This window comes from Stegostoma tigrinum, unplaced genomic scaffold, assembly GCF_030684315.1.
Source record: "Stegostoma tigrinum isolate sSteTig4 unplaced genomic scaffold, sSteTig4.hap1 scaffold_49, whole genome shotgun sequence".
Classification (NCBI taxonomy): Eukaryota; Metazoa; Chordata; class Chondrichthyes; order Orectolobiformes; family Stegostomatidae; genus Stegostoma; species Stegostoma tigrinum.
In genome coordinates, this window is record NW_026728419.1 from 1,754,173 (window position 1) to 1,775,119 (window position 20,947).

Genomic DNA, 20,947 nt, shown 5'->3' on the forward strand with positions numbered 1-20,947 from the left:
ATTCGCAAGAAAGGTCTGTGCAATGGAAAGCAACGAGAATCAGAAGATAAAAGCCCAAGACAGAAGAAAAAGTTTGAAGACCAAGGCTGCAAAAACTCCAATAAGTTGTTTCACTGCTCTACTGCCTAGTTATTGACTTTAGCGTATAATCCACATTCAACTGTAAGTAGCTGTCTGAGTTTGTCACTGTAGTTTACTTGATAACAGATAAACTCCACACTTTGTCTCAGTAAAGCTGACAGTTGGTTCACAAATTAGTTCTGCTGCCAAGTCCGTTCCTGTTTGAAAAGGGGTATAGATCACATTTAAATAGACAATGAAAAATGTCAATCCAGGCTGGGAGCAAAATTCTACTCCCTCGCCACTGACTCGATCCCTGCCCCTGGTAACTGGCAGGTAACACACATTGGTCACAGTCATGGTGCAATATTTCACCCCAAGATGAGCTTCCAACCACATTACTCACCCCCACACTCATTATCACAAAGACTACATACAATTTCAACCTCAACAGCTTCTCAGTTCATCTGCTGCTGAAACTCTCATCCATTCCTTTGCTACCTCTCGACTTAACTCCACAAACACACTCCCGGCCGGCTTCTTAATACTACTTCCCTGAAATCTTGAAATGATCCAAAAATCTGCTGCCCGTGTGTTTATTCTCACCGATTTTTACATCTTCAAGTTTTGCCATCCTGTGCTCACTAACATAAACATTTTCTGAGTGGCAAAGCACCACCGTTTTGAAATTCATATCCTTACTTTGAAATTTTGTCATCACACCTCATTCCTTTGATAGTCCCTCCAGCTGCAAACCCGTCTGAGATATATCTGAAGAAGGGTCACTGGACACAAAACAGTAACGCTGCTCTCTCTCCACAAGCACTGCCAGATAAGCTGAGTTTCTCATCAATTTCTGCTTGTGTTACTACTTTCAAGCATCTACTGTTCTTTTGCTTTTTCCTTCAAGATATTTGTTCTCCCTGACTTCCAACCTCCAGTAGATTTCTGGTTTTAACTCTCCCACCTTTCTCATGTTTTCAGTTTGCAAGGCCATAAGCTCTTGAATTTACTCCCTAAACATCCCTGGTTTTCAAAGTCGCTTTGTTTGTTCAGGATATTCCTTGAAACCTACTTCTTTGGCCAGTTTTGGGTCACGTGTCCTAATAAGTGCCTGGTATCAAATATTGTTTTATGACAACCTTGTGTAATATGTCAGATCATTGGATTGAATCAAAAATATGAAAACATTTAAATTGTTCTTTTGGAAAACATCACTAATCCTTCACGATCATTTGGTAATTCCTTACCTGATATCATTGCAAGTGCGACTTCACCACACGACCTGTACTGGTTCAGAAAGTTCAAACATCAAATTCTCCAGATGTAACTGAGGATTGGCAATAGTTACTGATACCTTTGGAGAGTGATCCAAAGTTCATGTATCAGGATATGGTGAATGAATAGACAATAGACAATAGGTGCTGGAGGAGGCCATTCGGCCCTTTGAGCCAGCACCACCATTCATTACGATCATGGTTTATCATCCACAATCAGTATCCTGTTCCTGCCTTATCCCCATAACCCTTGATTCCACTATCTTTAAGAGCCCTATCTATGTCTTTCTTGAAAGTATCCAGAGAGTTGGCCTCCACTGCCTTCTGGGGCAGTGCATTCCATATATCCACCGCTCTTTGGGTGAAGAAGTTTTTCCTCAACTCTGCTCTAAATGGCCCATCCCTTATTTTTAAACTGTGTCTTCTGGTTCTGGACTCACCCATCAGCGGAAACATGCTTCCAGCCTCCAGAGTGTCCAATCCCTTAATAATCTTATATGCCTCAATCAGATCCCCTCTCATCCTTCTAAACTCAAGTGTATACAAGCCCAGTCGCTCCAATCTTTCAACATACGATAGTCCCGCCAATCCAGGAATTGACCTCGTGAACCTATGCTGCACTCCCTCAATAGCCAGAATGTCCTTCCTCAAATTTGGAGACCAAAACAGCACACAATACTCCAGGTGTAGTCTCACCATGGCACAGTACAGCTGCAGAAGGACCTCTTTGCTCCTGTACTCAATTCCTCTTGTTATGAAGGCCAGCATGCTATTAGCTTACTCCACTGCTTGCTGTACCTGCATGCTTGCTTTCATTGACTGATGTACAAGAACACCTAGATCTCGTTGTACTTCCCCTTTACCGAACTTGACTCCATTGAGATAGTAATCTGCCTTCCTGTTCTTGCCACCAAAGTGTATGACCACACATTTATCCACATTAAACTGCATCTGCCACGCATCCGTCCATTCACCTAGCTTGTCCAACTCACCCTGTGTTCTCATAACTTCCTCCTCACATTTCACACTGCCACCCAATTTTGTGTCAACAGCAAATTTGCTAATATTACTTCTAATGCCTTCGTCTATATCATTAATATATATCGTAAACAGCTGCGGTCCCAGTACAGAACCTTGTGGTACCCCACTGGTCACTGCCTGCCATTCTGAAAGGGACCCGTTTATCACTACTCTTTGCGCCCTGTCAGCCAGCCAATTTTCAATCCGAGTCAGTATTTTGCCCCCAATACCATGTGCCCTAATTTTGTTCACCAATCTCCTATGCGGGACTTTATCAAAGGCTTTCTGAAAATCCAGGTACATTACATCCACTGGTTCTCCCTTATCCATCTTCATATGGACATGATGCAGAACTGGTTGGGTAATATAAGCTCAGAAACAGAACAGCGATGGCTTCCTTCTGACTCGAGAGGGTTTAACTTTACTTTTTAATTGAAAAATGCTCAGGTTCATTTATAGTTCTTCACAGAGAATGAATTGTTGAACTTATTCAGCTGCATGTGTACAATAAATTTCTTCAGATGTGAGGTCAAAGAAATTCAAAACTATTCCTCATCCTCCCACAGACTTTCTCTCACTGTTAAGGTGCCTACTCATGGACCTAGGGGATCCAGGTACATGATTATTTGAAGTTTACATCCCATTTAGACAGTGGTTAAACAGTCTTTTGGCACGGCAGCTTTCATTGCTCAATTGTTTCAGTTTAGGAGTTGGGAAGTCATATTGAGGTTGCACAGGATGTTGATGAGACCCTCTCTGGAATTCAGTGTGCGGTTTCTGTCGCACAATTACAGGAGGCATATTCTGAAGCTGGCGAGTGTTAAGAAGAGGATTACCAGAATATTGCCTGGTATGGAAGGTTTGATTTATAAAGAAAGGTTGGATAGACTTTGACTTTTCTCGCTGGTGCTTAGGAGGTTGAGAGGCGCCTGTTAGAAGTTCATAAAGTAATGAGACACGTAGATAGTATGAATTGTGGTCGTCATTTCCCAAGGATGGGAGATTTCAAGACTAGGGAATGTTTTTAAGTTGCGAGGAGATTATTTAATAAAAAATGATATGTGAGGCAGAATTTTGCAACGACTGTGAATAAAACAATGGCAAGTTCCAGCAGAGAAACAGGTGGCAAAGAAACAGGTGACAGTGAAGCAGGTATGTGAGGGCTAATGTGTTTCGTTTGCCAGTGACATTCACCACTTCACAAAGTGGGGAACATTGAAGTGCAGCAGTGACGGTGATTATTTTGCAGGATATTCACCTTGCAAATGTTTTTTTTCTGCCAGTATCCCTGATTACATCACATTCGACAGGATGAAAGCTGCAGCAAGATGTGTGGAGCCAGTGGTGTAATTGATATGGCATCTGAATTTGAATTGGAAGTTTGGAATATTGTATCCTCTCTCGCTCGAGTGAAGTTGACAGCTTTTCTACCCTTGCAAATTGACGGACATCCCGAAGAGGAATGTCTGCCCAAAGCTGTTTTTGTCAGCTTCCCAGCAGCTGAAGTGAATGGATCGCTGGGTTTTGGAAATTGAAAATTGAAACTGAAAGGTAAATGAGTGACATGACTGTGGGGCTACTTCAGCTCACTGTCTATTTCATATTCCACCTCATGGCAATGGTACCCATTGACAGGAGAAACTGCTTGTGTTCCACATAAAGCTGCCTTTTGTCGGGAAACCTTGTGTACAGCAGGAGAAGCGGGTAGAACATTGTGTGTATAATATCACAAAGACTGACACTGAGCCACACATTAAACAGTAAAGTTAACAAGTAAAGTTGTAAACTTGCTCACCCAGTTGGCTTGTTTTCATTCAGACTTTTCGTCCCCATGCGAGCTAACGTCACGAGTGAGACTTCCAAAGAAGCGATGTTGTTCTCCTCCACTTGGAATTTATACTGCCCAGTCAGTTCCGGCGACTTCTGTCATTTCGCATTCTGTTTGAATGGGTTGCATATGGAGTCCAATTATATATGTTTGCCGAGTGCGTTATGGATTGAGAACCATGCCTCTAGGAATTCCCACGTATGTCTGTGTTTGGATTGCACTACTACGGTTATGTTGTCCCAGTTAACTGATGGCCTTCATTATCCGGGTGTACTGATATTAGGGAAAGTTTGTTGTGTCATTTTGCTGTCAGCTGATGTTCATGCACACTGATGGCTAGTTTCCTTCCTGTCTGTCTGAAATAATGCTTGTGGTAATCGTTGCACGGTATTTTGTAAACAATGTCAGTTCTGCATGTTGTGGGTATGATGTCTTTAATCCTTGAGAATGTTTGTCGTAACATGGCTTTGGGCTTGTGTGCTACAGTAATTCCTAGTGGTCATAGGAGTTGTCAGTTCTGATATGTTCTTGATGTGTGGCAGTGTGTCCAGTGCGTTAGGGCATAATGTGTCCTCTTCGTGTTGCTGTTTAGTCAGTACCTGTGGATGAAATTGCAGGGATATCCATTCAAAGCGAAGATTTTGTATTGGTGTTCTTCCTCTTTCTGCATAGTTCTGGGTCATTGCAATGAGTGGTGGTCCGTTTAAATAGTGCCCCAACACAGCTTAGTTTGTACACCACTGACCTGAGTTAGTTGCCAAATTAAAAGTATCCGAGCCCCTCGAGGCACTGACCCGAGTTGTGATGTGCAAAGGACAACACACGAAGGAGGGTCCTTGTGTGATTGATCCAATGTGATCTGTGTACCAGGATAAACAGTGAAGGCTAGTCTTCAGCACCCACATTGAGCCTGGCTCCGGTTCGCCTACAGTCGACTCTCACAAACTACCATTGCCCTTCACTTTTCCTGACCTCCCCTCTATTCTTGTTTTTAACTGATTGCACATCAGGCAGTTACAGCTGGCATTGTTGATGTGGAACTGTGACATGGAGTGAATCGATTTTGACTGATCAATGACATAATTCTGCTTCTCAAGATCAGTCAATATTTTGTATTTATTACTTTAAATGATAACCATTAACAGGCTAAGACAGTGATGGCACTGAATTGTAATCACTGGACTAGCAGGAAAGGTCTGTTTACGTCACTCAGGACACTATCTGAATCAGCCTTGCATTCTGCCATCCTTCTGCATGTGATGCCGCTCTGCTGTGTTTTGGTTTTGTTACGTCTTCATTATTATCATCTCCAGTTATCTAATACTTTGTCATTTCTAATACATGACACTCTCTTCTTGCCCCTGTGTTTCTGGCTCCATAGCTCAGTGGTTAGAGCCCTGGTCTTGTCAAACAGGGGTTGTGAGTTCAAGTCTTTGGTAATTTTTGTACATCTTCTGCTTCCAAGATCAAAAGGTGCCCTGAAAAGATTGTCTGAAATTATGACTATATCATTTCCTCCACAGGCCAGAAATGTCCCTGAAATTCCACGTTCCTATTTGCCCTTCCACGTGTTTGAGGCAGACCATTCGGAATGGCAGGAAGCAGCTGATGTGCGTGATGTTTGGCCGGAAGAGCGAGGTGAAGCAGTATAAACTGCAGAGTGGCAGATGAACAACGCGGGAGGAGCACAAATCCAGGGCAGCCGCTGAATGCTCCCTTTTGTTGCTGTAAACAGGTTCCTGGTTACAAGGAGAACATGCACTCCGAATTGGCCAGAATCAGCCCAGTGGGAGTTTCCTTCAGTCTAAAAGGACAATGACAGCACATACAAAGGAAAATTACCACCCCCCCCCCCCCCCCCCCCCACCGCCAAGCATCTCACTATTCTGAGTTGGAAACAAACCATTGTTTCTTCAGTGTACCTGGGTCTAGATCCTGGAATTTCTTCCCTAATGGCAAAGGGGCTCTACTTACATGCCAAGAAGCTCATGAAAGTGTCTCATCACCTCCATCTGTGGAGTAATGAGGGATGGGCAATGAAATTTCAGATTAAGATTGTGATTTCACAAGAATAGCAATTGTCTTTTGCGAGTTTTACTTTTCCAAAACAAAGTCTGGGACATTCATTGTGGAGACACAGAAAGAGTCTTATTCCACCTACTGCAGAGACATCTATGTCACAAGAAGCCAGCTCTCCTGAACCCAGGGCCACCTCCCTTTGAGCCTTTCCACTTCTTGTCTGTTCCCAAGTATCTGATCGTGCCAGAGCCGAGATTCTACTTGTATTCCTGATCTTTACATTGAATTCTGACTATTTCGATGTCTCATATCAGCTGATGACACCAAGAGCATCAGAATGAATGTCCCCGTGCCTTAAAGAAGGGAAAGGTGCCTTGCCTTATTCTGCTCAATCAGAAAGTTCATCCTTTGCTTTTCCTTGAGTCTGAATCACAAAGTGTGAAGAAAGATTTACGAAGCTGGAGACTGGGTTAGCTGTTTTGTTTCCTTTCCACATTTCCACCGACCAGCTGGCAACTTTGGAGCCATTTATAATGTTGGGGGTGGGTAGTGATGGGGTTTGGTAGTTTGATTAAACTGATAGCAAGAATTTCTTTCAATTGACTGAGGTCAGTAAACAGATACTTTCATTTAAGGACAGTTAAAAGAGACATAATTGCATTTACATAGCGCTTAACATTACCAATGAGGAAGTTAGTTTACTGTGAGCAGACATCATTTAAAACGACTTATTTTCCTCCGAATGTGATATAAAGTCAGAAGTCACACAATAACAGGTCACAGACGAACAGGTTTATCTGAAATCAGGAGCTTTCAGAGTGTGGCTCCTTCCTCAGGTGAAGTGGATGCATGTAATATATTCACAGCAAAAACGCTTTCGGATCATAATCTGAAATTGATTTCATAAAGAGCCGTCTCCACGTTCTCCCAAACATTAAAAATGAAACACATGTCAAAGGCAATAAAGCCTCACACAGGATTCAAACCTGCAACTTCTTGCACTGACGACATCTAGCTGAAGTGACAATTAGACTACGAGACTAATGACCCAGTCTGATGAAGCCCCACTTAACAATAAATCAGATGCCACTCAGGCAGTGGTAGTGTCCCTACCTCAGGTGTAGGTGACCAGAGGTTAAGCTCTAGCTGCTCCAGAGGTGTGTAATAACATATCTGAACATGTTGATTGGACAATTATTCCCCATTGCTTCAGGCAGTGAAAACCACAAAGAGCATCTTCTCGTTCTATCTCCCTGTTCCTGGGACGGTTCTATTTGTCCCTTCCGCTGGGACAGGGTTCTCTCCATTGGCAGATGCATTAAATCATTTCCCTCCATGGACAGGTAATGTTCGAAGATGGTATATGCTCTACCGCTCCCTTTCAAGCACTGGAAGAGGGATGGAGCAGAGCTGTGGAATCAGGCTTGTGCAGCAAGTAATAAATGACAATTTGAACTTCTGTGGAATGACATTTATCAGAGATGGACAGAAGCTTGGAGAGCTGCTGTGAAAGAGAGAAGACAAAGCTGGAGATTAGTCCCTTCAACAACTTAAAATGGGATCTTTCTTTGCAGCCTGTTTGGTGTTCAGAATTAGTCTGCGCACAACAACCCTGCAAATAACACTTTGGCAATGCGGGAGTCTTTTCCTTTGTTGCTTCCAGAGCAGGTGTTAATGTCTGATACCAACAGTCCCAGATTAACAGAACCTGAGTGAAACACTCACTCACTGAGAGACGTCCCCAACGGCCCTGAGTTGTGGGGCTGCAGACAGTACAACGTGGAAGGGAGGGTTAAAAATGAGCCATTGTTTCTCCCCCACCCGCTCCCTCACAGAGACAGGGAGAGTGATGTCATCAATCCATGGCCATTCAGCCCATCAAGCCACAGTGTCCCAAAATCGCTTGTTTTTCTCAGTGATATATCTCCCTAATGGTGGTGTCTGCACCATAATGCTCACAGAATCCCTACCATGTGGAAACAGACCCTGTATCCCAACAAGTCCACACCGCACCTCAAAGCATCCGGCCCAACCCCATTCCTCCCATAACCAACACATCGCCAAACACTACGGGGAATTTAGCCCGGCCAGTCCACCGAACCTGCACATCTCTGCACTGTGGGAGGAAACCAGAACAACTACAGGAAGCGGGGAGAATATGCAAATTCCACATAGACAGTTTCCCAAGGGCAGAATTGAAGCAGGATCTGTAAAGCTGTGAGGCAGCAGTGCTAACCATTGAACCATTGTGCCTTCCCAGGCTGTCTCTCACAGGCTGATCCTCTTATCATTCACGTCTGAAATGGCATGGGGTATTACTGGCAGAAATGAAAAAAAAAACTGCATTTGATATGCTTCAACTTCCTCAGTTTATTCCCATCTCAGACAACAGAGAAAGCAGAAGACCTTCATAAGTACGTCACCTCCCCTCTGTAAGCTTGGCCAGTGTATCAATATGAGATATTTATTTCAGGCACATGAAGCTATGGGAAACAGAGAACTGATCAAAACACAGGGTGTGGGACAGAGCGCAATATGCCTGTCGCAAAAGGCAGAGAATGATTTTGAGTTTTCAATCTCTGGAGTATGGGCCCAGCATCCTCCTGCTATACCACTCGGTTGCTCTAAGCTCATGACTTTTTCAACAAGTATTCAGCTTTTCATCTGGTGTGTGGCATGCACCTTAAAGAATGATGTCAAAAGATCTTCACTGTTGTTATGTAATATTCTGTGGCTTTGACATGTCACGTTTGTGTAAGTATTACCTTTGTCTACGTTCTGTTGGTCGAGCTGTCATTCCACTCAGAATCACAAAATTTGTCAAAACGCAGATGGAGACCATGTAGCTCGCCTTAGCTGTGGGTACGTCGGGTCTCCACAATAAGTACATGAGTGTCTGTTTTAATATCATTCTCCAGCCTTCTCCCTGTAACTCTGCACATTGTGGTTTTTCACAGAACCATCAAATTCCATTTTGTGTGGCATGAATCTGCCTCTTTGTTGCAGTCAGGCAGGGATTTACAGGTCCGCTTAGTCGTTGTATAAAAATGCGCTTTGTCATGTAATTCTTACTTCTTTTCCTCATGACCTTACACCTCTGCCTAATCGATCTCGATCTTTACAGGCATGTGAGCATTTTTACCCCGGGAGTTCCTCTGTTCATACCCCTCACAACTTGGAAAGCTTTACTCAGACCAGTTTACTGTTCTCCCAGAAGAACTATATCAACTTTCCAATCTCTCTTTCTTGATGACATTCTTCACACGCGTCAGTGTTCACGCAAACCTGTTCAGAACTGTCTCCAGTCACTTTGCCTCACAGCTTCCTGAACTTTCACACATACATAATTGACCAATAATTAAGCGTAGAATTCATTCTGATGATTGGCCTTGGACCTAACTGTCAACTTTTCTCCTTCTCCTCTGCTGTCTGACCTGCTGCGTTCCTCCAGTTCCACACTGCAGCAGTTCTGTCTCCAGTGTCTGCAGTTCGTGCGATCTCCAGAATCATTCAGATTGCGGAGCACACATTCGGAAACACTCTTGTGCTTTGAACAAGTGTTTCTCTGTGCTAGGTTCACAATGATGTCAGAGCAGCTTCATTTTTCAGAAAGCTGGTTGAGTGATTCAGTGAATGTCAAGAGAAGAAATCTGGGCTCGTCCGGGATTTGAACCCGGGATCTCTCGCATGTCAGCGGCATATGAGACCCAAAGCGAGAATCGTACCCCTAGACCAACGAGCCCTCCAACCAGAGGCACACCCCTTTCAGAGTGAGGTACATCCCACTTTGTTCAGGGAATTCGAAGCAGCAAAGAATTTCAAGAATATTTTGTTCTCAATCTGTCTCCCTGCTCCTGAGATGATGCTGTTTGCCAGTTCTCCTGGCATTGGGTTCTCTTCATTCAGGGATTATTATACAATTTGTTTCCACTTGGATCACAGAAAGTTTTGAAGGATTCGTGAAGCAGGAGATTCCGTCGTTGTTTTGTTTTCTTTTTATGTTACCACCTTCCAAGTGAATTTTGTTTCTAAAATCTTGTTGCAATCTCCAGGCTTCATCATGCCTGGGGCTGAGGGAATTCAGATTTGTGGAGATGTTCAAAAGGCCAGGATTGTTCTGCTTCAAGCAAAAAAGGTCAAATGGAGATTTCATGGCAGTGGAAAATGAGAAACTGTTTCCACAGGTGAGGATCAGTAAACAGGTAAATAGGATTTTAGAACATGAAGCATAAAGAGAACTGCACTTAGAGAGGACTTTTCACCACCAGTGATGATGTCTGTTGACTACAGGTAGGGGTTGTTTAAAACTTGCTTCCTTCTTCCCCATGCACAATGTATTCACTGCAAACACTCTCAGGGATCTCAGACTGAAATCGATCTCATTGAAATCAGACCCCATCATTTTGATGTGTTTTGACCTGCTTCCCGTAAGTCCATGCAAATGAAATAAATATCTCATATTGATGCATGGGCCAAGTTTACACAAATGAGGTGACACGTGTCTGAAGGCCTGAATGGCCTTCTCATGTTCTGTGTCGGTCTGCGATGGTCTGATTTGTTTAACCTGTTCTCTGAGATCGCAGGAATAAAGTGCTAAATTTGAAAAACATCAGCTGTAGTGTTTTACATGCAATGGATACCCTGCAGTAATTCCCCATGCTGTTTAAGGAAGCAGTGTCCATCAGGTGAAATGAGAAGTTGTAAGTGACCAAAGGATCGGAGACAGCATAACGTCACAGATACAGTTCACCATTATTAGGATGGATATTACCGATTGTAGATAACAATGGAGAGATACAAGTGACAGACAGTCCCTGTGCACTCGATGGGCTGAACGGATTCTTCCCGCACGGGAATGACTCCATGGGTTTATGACGTCACTCTCCCTGTGTCTGTGATGTGGAGATGCCGGTGAAAAGTGTCACTTCACCTGATGGAGGAGCAGCGCTGTGAAAGTTTGTGATTTCACATAAACCTGTTTACACTAGATTCTGGTGTCGTGTGACTTCTGATTTTGTTCACTGTCTCTGTGACAGAGCAGGCGAGGGAGAAACAATGGCTTGTTTTTTAACCCTCCCTTGAACTGCCTGCAGCTCTGCAGCTCAGGGACGTTGGGGATGACTCTCAGTGAGTGAGTGTTTCACTTGGATTCTCTTAATCAGGAACTGTTGGTGTCAGATATTAACTCCTACCCGGTCGTAACAAAGAAACTGACGTCCGCGTTGCAAAAGACTTTCTGCAAGATTGCTGTATGAAGACGAATCCTGAAAGCCAAACAGGCTGCAAAGAAAGGTCCTGTATTAAGTTTCTAAAGGGAATAGTCTCCAGTGTCAACTTCTCTCTTTTCTAGCAGCTCTGCATCTTTCTGTCTGTCTCTGACTCATGCCATTTGATGAATGTTCCCTATCGTGATTTATAATTTCCTGACGTCTGATTCTGCCTCTTCTGCTTTTTCACCTTTCACATGTTCAAGAAGGAGCTGCAAAACATATACTATCCCCAAGCACTGCCTGCGCATGGAGGGAAATGGTTTGATCCATCTGCCATTGAAGACAGCCCGGTGCTTGGAAAAGGAACAAACAGCAGCAGCCTGGGAGCAGGGGCAGAATGGGGAAAAAGTTGTTCATTGTTGCTTTCACTGCCTGAACTGAGATTTCTTTAAAATGTAAGCAGCCTGTTCAAAGATGCTATTACTCACCTCTGGAGCAGATAGAACTTGAAACCGGTCTCCAACATCCAAAGGTCACTGTATGAGGGTCAAATAGATTACAGCAGAAAGCTGATGCTCGATGAAACTGTTCATTGGTGTAGAGGTGTGAGGGTCGTTGATGAGGCTTTCAGAGGTCTCACGTTTAAATCCTGCTTGAGCCTTTGTTGTCTGTAGCTGTATCCTCTCTTCGCTGTTTGACATCTTTTGGTGAAAATCTTTGGGAGTGCGTGTACGTGGTTCATTATGAAATCTAAGACTGTCTGAGATGCCAAAGGGCCTTTGCAGTGATCATCCCACATTCAGAGAAGATGGAATCGAACTGTTCCTGACTCTGGTCAGTGGTAAGAATTTCTCACTATCAGCTTGATCAAACTGCCCAAACCCAGGCATAACATGAAAAACAACGCAAAATCTGTTCGTTGGGAGGCGAAACATGGGAATCAAAACCCGTGCCACAGTGGTGAGGGGGCCAAACCCTAACCACTGGGCCACCAGGGAAAGCATTGTGGTCGTTGCCATCTTTTCTCAATGGCACTGCTTTAGCCTTTTCAGCCTATTGTTCATTTTGGCTGCAAGTCAGTTTCTCCCCGTCTTGGAGGGTTTAATCTTATAGGAAAAGACCATTTGTCCAACTTGTCAGTGTGTGTCTTCAGACCTTTTCTAGTCCCGTTTCCAGCGTTTCTCTCACTGCTTTTGGTTTTCTTAATTTGAGAGTGCAAATTTCAATGAGATTATCCCTGGAATCAAAGAATGGGACTGAAGTTTGAGATGATAAAACTATTTTAAAACCCCTTGAAGTAATCATCCTCATGTTAAGCCACAGAGGGAGATACAAAGATATATCCTCCGAGAGTGAAGAGGCCTCGGGATTATGTGCACTCTGTATCCATCATGTCCACACTCTGTTGCCGAACACACGGTTCCCTGGCAAACAGCAGCGTTATGTGGAACACAAGCAGTTTCTCTGACAATGGGAGCCGTTGCCATGAGCTGAGATATCAAATGGACAGTGAGTTGAAATAGTTGCACATGGTCAACTTTCAATTTCCAAAACACAGCGATCCAATCACTTCAGCTGCTTGGGATCTGACAAAAATAAAACTGCACTGGGTACACATTGTGCTTCGGAAGCAACAGTCAGTTTGCAAATGTGGGAAAGCTGTCAATGCCATTCCAGAGGGGAAAGGTACAACATTTCCATTTTCTAATCCAAAGTCAGATGCATTATCAATTACACCCACTGCTCCACAAGTACTGCTGCATCTTCCATCCTGTCCACGTGTGATATTAACAGTGATATCAGCGGGAAGAGCATTCACAACGTGAAAAATCAGCAAGATAATCACCGTCACTGATGCATCTTCCATCCTGTCCACGTGTGATATTAACAGTGATATCAGCGGAAAGAGCATTCACAAGGTGAAAAATCAGCAAGATAATCACCGTCACTGCTGCATCTTCCATCCTGTCCACGTGTGATATTAACAGTGATATCCGCGGAAAGAGCATTCACAAGGTGAAAAATCAGCAAAGATAATCACCATCACTGCTGCATCTTCCAAACTGTCCATGTGTGATTTTAACAGTGATGTCAGCGGAAAGAGCATTCACAAGGTGAAAAATCAGCAAGATAATCACCGTCACTGCTGCATCTTCCATCCTGTCCACGTGTGATATTAACAGTGATATCAGCGGAAAGAGCATTCACAAGGTGTAAAATCAGCAAGATAATTACTGTCACTGCTGCATCTTCCATCCTGTCCATGTGTGATATTAACAGTGATATCAGCGGAAAGAGCATTCACAAGGTGAAAAATCAGCAAGATAATCACCGTCACTGCTGCATCTTCCATCCTGTCCACGTGTGATATTAACAGTGATATCAGCGGGATGAGCATTCACAAGGTGTAAAATCAGCAAGATAATTACTGCCTCTGCTGCATCTTCCATCCTGTCCATGTGTGATATTAACAGTGATATCAGCGGAAAGAGCATTCACAAGGTGAAAAATCAGCAAGATAATCACCGTCACTGCTGCATCTTCCATCCTGTCCACGTGTGATATTAACAGTGATATCAGCGGGATGAGCATTCACAAGGCGTAAAATCAGCAAGATAATCACCGTCACTGCTGCATTTTCCATCCTGTCCATGTGTGATATTAACCGTGATATCAGCGGAAAGAGCATTCACAAGGTGAAGAATCAGCAAGATAATCACCGTCACCACTGCGCTTCAATGTTCTCCACTTTGTGAAGCGGTGAATGTCACTGGCAAATGCAACACGTTTGTCCTCACATGCCTGCTTCACTGTCACCCGTTTCTCTGCTGGAACATGGCATCATTTTATTCTGTCATTGTGATGTTCTGCTTCTCATATCTTTTATTTTAATTATCTCCTCTCAAGTTATAAATGACCCTTCGTCTTCATATCCCCCATAACAGGGTAAAGAAAACTACCATTATTACTTTCTACGCATCTCGTTATTTTATAAACTTCTGTCAGGTTGCCTCTCAACCTCCTAAGGACCAGAGAAAATTTTCCAAGGTTTTCCAACCTTTATTTATAACTCAAACCTTCCATACCTGGTAGCATCTTGGTAGCCTTCTTGTTAATACTCACCAGCCTAATAGTATGCCTCCTACAACTGTGCGACTGAAACTGCACACTGTATTCTAGAAGAGGCCTCACCAATGTCCTGTGCAACTTCAACATGTCTTTCAACTCCCAAATGCAAACAACTAAGCAATGAAGGTAAGCGTGCCAAAAGCCTGTTTAACAACTCTGTCTAAATGTATGGTAAACTGAAAGAATTCTGTACCTGCACCGCTTGGTCCCTCAACTGGCATTTTAACCTTGAGACAAAGTCTGTGGGCAGGTGAGGAATAGTTTCAAATTTCTTTGACTTTATGTGTAATGAAATTTATTGTACACATGCAGCTGAATAAGACTGACAGTTCATTCTCCATGAAGCACTATAAATGGAACTGAACATGTTTTCAATTAAAAAGTAAAGTTAAACCCTTTCGAGTTGGAAGGGAACCGTCGTTGAGAGATGTAATTCCCTCTTTAAACTGGTGCCTTAAAGATTTGACCACATTTCGATGATTTCAGGCACATTTCATACTTTCTGAGATCTATCCAAGAAATCCACATACAAGGCTCTGCCTTTTTTTTCCATTTTGAACCCTCACTTCCTCACAGCAGCTCTGTATTTAAAGTTGGTGACATTTCTAACAAAAGTAGAATGTAACATTCAAACTGCTGAATGAGATAAATCTGATTCCTTTTTAATTATTTCAATGATGTGAGAGTTTACAGCAAAGTGAATAAATTGAAATGATTTTCACAGCCCTTTTCCCGCAATTTAACTCAGTGCAGCGACCCATGTGAGAAATGTCTTTGAGCTGAAAAAAAAATCACCTTCCTTTCTCTCTCTGCAGATATTCCTTCACATTGTGAATATTTGCAGGCTGTTTGTCAATTGTTGAGTTATTTCCCAATTCACGGAAACTGGTGTTTTTTTGCAAACTTTGCTCAGAGTTGACTTTCTTCAAACTGAAGTTGCTCCATGTGAGGCTTGAACTCAAAGCCTCAGCATTGGCAGACACCCCTATACTGCCAAATAAGTACTACATGCTGACCGATTGTGCCACTGGAGCAGAGCACAGCAAAGTACCTCCATATTTTGGATTATACCTTAATGGTTGGCAAATTGCCTGAGAACTGGGATATGAAATCTTCACTTGTGGTTCTGAAGATGTTTGAGGAACTTGCTTAATTACACAGTGCTAAACTGCATTGAAATGTGCATTTTCAAGATTTTTCTTTGGTCTCCCCTGAGCCCTTGATGTTTTTACTATGTAGAAATCTGTCAATTGCATTCTTGAACAGACTCAATAACTGACCTCCACAGTCTCTGGGGCACTGATTTTCAACGCTTCACCTCACGCTGAATTCTCTCACCTCAGTCTGCTGTTTGGCGTATGTTCCTATTGTGGGAAATTAACTTCACCATGTACCTAGTGCTGCTCCTGGCATGCCCTCTGGCACCGCACTCTTTTTACACTTGCTCAAGTGTTGCCATGGCTCCAGGCCACAAGGCTCAGGAAAGGAACATAGAGCAATGCCCAGCAAGATAAATTTTGTGGGTAAAAAGCACTTCATGCGGCTTTCTGCGTTATTTAGTCCATTTGTGAGTGTTGCATCATGAGAATTTTGAAACTGTGCACCTTGTACACCAGTGTGGCTCATTAATATCTATCCTGAGGAGAGATTGTTGTGAATACTGACTCCTGGGAACGGCACAGTCCACTCTCCTTGAGTCAGTAAAGCAATTCCTTACAGATAACACTACATCCCATGGTAAGGGGCCTTGAGATTAGATTCCCTACAGTGTGGAAACAGGCCCTTTGGCCCAACAAGTCCACACTGCCCCTTGAAGCATCCCACTCAGACCCATTTCCCCTACCACCCACACACCCGTGAACACCACAGGCAATTTAGCATGGCCAATCCACCTCGCCTGCACATCTTTGGACTGTGGGAGGAAACTGGACCACCTGAAGGAAACCCACGCAGACACAGGGGAGAATGTAAAAATGCTACACAGACAGTCACCCTGAGGCTAGATTCGAACCTGGGTCGCTCGTGCTGTGAGGCTGCAGTGCTCACCACTGAGCCACCACGCTGCCTTCGCATGCCCTTTCATGCCACAGAATTCTTCATAGAATTTGATTCAGAAAGAATTCACCAACTTTGTTTGCAAAATTCACACAACCGACAGGACACACACCACACCGGCCGTCATCAACTTTCACCATTACTTCATTCAAGGACACGGTCCAAGGCTTTTATGAAGCATGAATGTATAAGGATATAACACAGAGGTAAATTGCATTTCGCATTTAAAATTGTAAATTAAGAAGAGGCCACAACTGGATTTAGAATATCATGTTTAACACTACAGCTAGAACTCCGGCCCGAAATGTGAGAAATCTACCCCTGAATCCCCAACATTTACATGGCAACTTGCTCCATGTGCCCAGTAGGAAACCTATATGAAGGAGCGTGCTGTCGGATAGAGCGCCTGTGAGCATCCTCCATTGTCTGACCTAAAGCTACAACAGGAGCTGTCCATTCCAGTTGTGAGAGCGGTGGGGTAAATATGAGAAACTTGATACTCTGTTGTAGATTCATTCTCACCATCATGACATTTAGACAGACACGTGAATGGGAAGGTAATAGAGAAATACGCAACCATTGGCAGGCAGGTGGGATCATTTTAGTTCAGAATAGCGTTCGGCACAGCCGTATGTTACACTGTTTCATGTTCCACGTTACTGTTGACAATTCTCTGCCTGAAACAACACTGAAAGATGGGAACATGGGAGCAGGAAGAGGCCATTCAACCCTGCTCCACTAACTCGCTGTTCCTTAATATTAATCTTGGGTGATCTAAAACTTCAATGGTTTTTCGGATCCCATCCTTACACCCCACTTTGAGAATCTAAATTTGCAGATCCCTAAATATATTCAAGGTGACAAACCAGTTGTATAACGGGAATGTTTTGTTGCATTTCCCTGTCAACTATGCAGGTTTGTCAGATGAGCAGTCGTCTCTGGTCAAACTATTCTCTGAAAACTTGTGTGTGCTGGTGACAAACGCCCGCTGATCAGCAGCAGGGACTGGAATTCCGGATGTCAGGAATTGCTGATGAAGCAGTTTCCACATAACAACATTGATTCATTTGGAACCTGAAATGGAAGTCAACTCTGGGAGGTTTTTGAACCCACACGACCTTCAAATTGCAAATGTTTGGTCGTCGATTGCGCTGCCCATTGCGACAAGAGCCATCCTCAAGTTACCCTTGGCTTGTTGTGTTCGTATCTTTCATCAAGAAACTGTCTCACTGTTGGTTTAGTAAAGACTGTTTGAAATATCAGTTAGAACTTTGTGTTAGTTTAAAATGCACATCAACTATCCCACTGTATAAAACTGTGCTTCCGATATTTTGTCATTTTTTTTTACCCGTTTCTCTTTCATTCGATGTAAGTTCATTGGAGCACAACTTGGGAGGAATAATGGGAAGGAAAATCAAGTTCCTTCTAATTGTCTGAATTCAACCTACACTTGAATAGATGTCAGAAAGCAAGTTCCAACTCTTTATTTTGCCTTTACAATAACATTGACTCATCAAGAATCTCCAGCGAGATAAACTGACACAATTGGATTCAAGCTTCACTTCATTTGAAACACATGATACAGAAGGAAGATCGGCAGCTGTGAAATAAGTGTGAAAAGCGGCAAGAGTGGGATTTGATCCCACACGTGTAGAGCACAATGGGTTAGCAGTCTATCACCTTCGCCTCTCAGCCATCTCGCCACATGCTTAAAGAGGGTGACATGTGATCTTGTCATGACCTCATGTTTCTCTCATTAAATTGTGTAGAGCAGCAAGTATTTCCCCCTCATGTTTGTGAAATGATATGCAGCGGGGTATGATTCCCAGAGTAGGGTATAACCTGCGGGTCACTGCTGTTGCAACACACCACTCCCATGAGCTGAACACAAATGAAGAGCTTACTCAATGACAAGATTAAGTGGGTGATGGAGAATGGGTCTGGGGGACATCTCTGAGGGTTGGTGTGGACTGGATGTGCCCAAGGGCCTGTTTTCACACTGTAGGGATTCTATGATTCTATGATCTATTGAATTGAATTCAGCGAAGCATTGAAGCTGATTGAATGAAATGCCTGGTGACAGCGGGGATGTGACATTGTCTGTGAGGAATTGCATTTCAGACTCGAGGAGAGTACACTCTGCCTTTTCGAGAAGTCAGTACTGGGACCAGCTCAATACTCAACAGATATAAATGGCTTGTGTTTATGGAGCGGACAATTTCAAATTGCTAAATGAGGCAAACCTAACAAATGACCTGCACAATGCAGAAACTGGTCTTTTGGAACGACACCTGTTGCGCTGAACATTGCTGTCTTGTCATTTTCCTGATCCTGATCCTTTAAGGGTCCCTGGTCTCTGTGAATAAAAGCTGCCCTGGGTGATGTTTTCTGTCACAACATCAGCATTGAACACACCTCCATGAGCATGCTTTCTGGAATTTAAGTTGTTCCCTCATTGTCTTCCTTAAGCACATGTTACGGGGAAATTGAGTACCACAGTAAATGTAATGGCCGGATTCAAACAAGAGCAGCTGCAGCCACATCATACAGTCAGTACCATGAAATGGTCACAGCGCTGCACAATGAGGCCTCAGGGAACAGGAAATAAGTGCAGTGCTATGGGGTGTGACAGGAACAGCACCAGGCACACAACAGGAAGACTTGCCAAACAGTGGACTGAGATTGGCCACAATTGGGAGAATCTTTGGAATTCCGAGTCCCGGAAGTCGTGAATGCTCAGCACTGAGTTTGTAAAAGGTGGTCATTGATAGATTTTCACAGGTTTTTAAGAAGTCAAGATCTCAGCGAATAATGCAGAGAAAATGGTTTTGAAGTCGGAGGCCGTCCAAGATCTGAAAGTGGGCTGTAAGTGCTGAGTGTCCACATCATACTCTGATTTCTTACAGCTTAAAATGAATACGTTCTGTCTTAAATTCACTTGGTGAATGTGATTCATTTTCATGTTGAAATTTTTGTTTGCTGGAGTGCAATTTTGGGTATATTTTTCAATGAGCATTTGAGTTTTACAACGGTTATAGCAGCGGATTCCTCAGACAAGGAAGTGACTACTGCTGCAGACGACCATAGAAAGCAAGTTCCCAGGCCTGCAATCAAAGAAACTCAATGCCCCCCTGTTCCATATTTTCGAGTAAATCTGATTCTGACCCTAAATCCCGAACCCTGCATATGCCTGATAAATGCTAAACCACTTGTTTCACAGAATCATTGTAAATCTCCCTTTAAAATATTCATGGACACTGCAGGAGATATCCTGGCATTTTCCCAAGACTGAATAAAATGGAATGGAATGCTTGTTTAGGCTGGGATTGTTCTCCTTGGAACAGAGGAGTCTGGTGTGGCGAGATTTATAACCACACAATAACATTTATAAACATTCAATGTTCTTTGGGAACTTGAAAGAGTAGATATGGACATGTGGTTTGCCTTAATATGAGAGTCGAGGGCCAAAGAACACAATCTCCGAACAAGGCGCTGCCCATTTAATTCTGAAACAAGGAGGAATTGTGTTCCTCATGACCCAGTAGTTGTCTGGAATTCTCTCTCTGAATTGTTGAGTATTTTCAAGCTGAGCTAGACAGATGTTTAATCAGTAAGGAGATCAAGGGTTATTCACGTGGGGCAGGAGATTGGAGTTGAAGATTATCAGAGCAGCCATGACAACATTGAATAGTGGAGCAGACTTGATGAGCCGACTGGCTTACTTCTGTTTCTGCATCAATTGGCCGATGGTGCCATTGATCGAAATGTTTAAAATAGTGAGGGAGTTGGATAAAATGGTAGAAAAGGTCTATGTATTTGATCAGACAAATCAGCAATGAGCTTCATTAGCTGATGAAGAACAAATGTGCTGTGATTTGGATACAACAAATAGCACTCTACACACTACAGATTGAAGAAATAACGGGAGGGAAAAAGGTGTTCCTTTTCGCTATTCCAGTTTAATCTGCAATTTGAACATTTTGTAATTCTTTACATCTCCTGGTGTTTTAAACAGAGAAATGAGAAGCACCTTTCCACCACAAACCACCAACCCCACATTTACGAGCTACAAGTGCTGACCAATTGCACTAGGGAAGCTTGTGAACAGCTGATTTGCACAATCTCTTAAAGCAGGCTCTTATTTAATTGCCCTGAACAAAAGATCAAGGCAGGAACCCTTTCAGTTAACTATACAGAGGCTACAGCCTCTCCCATTGAAAACATGGACTGTACGCAACCCCTGCCTAGTGCTCTCTTTCTTCCCAATGGGGTAAGAGTCTTCCGTAGGTCCTTATCAATGACAGGTTTCCATCCCTGATGAACACAAGTGAATTAATTGGTGATTTAAT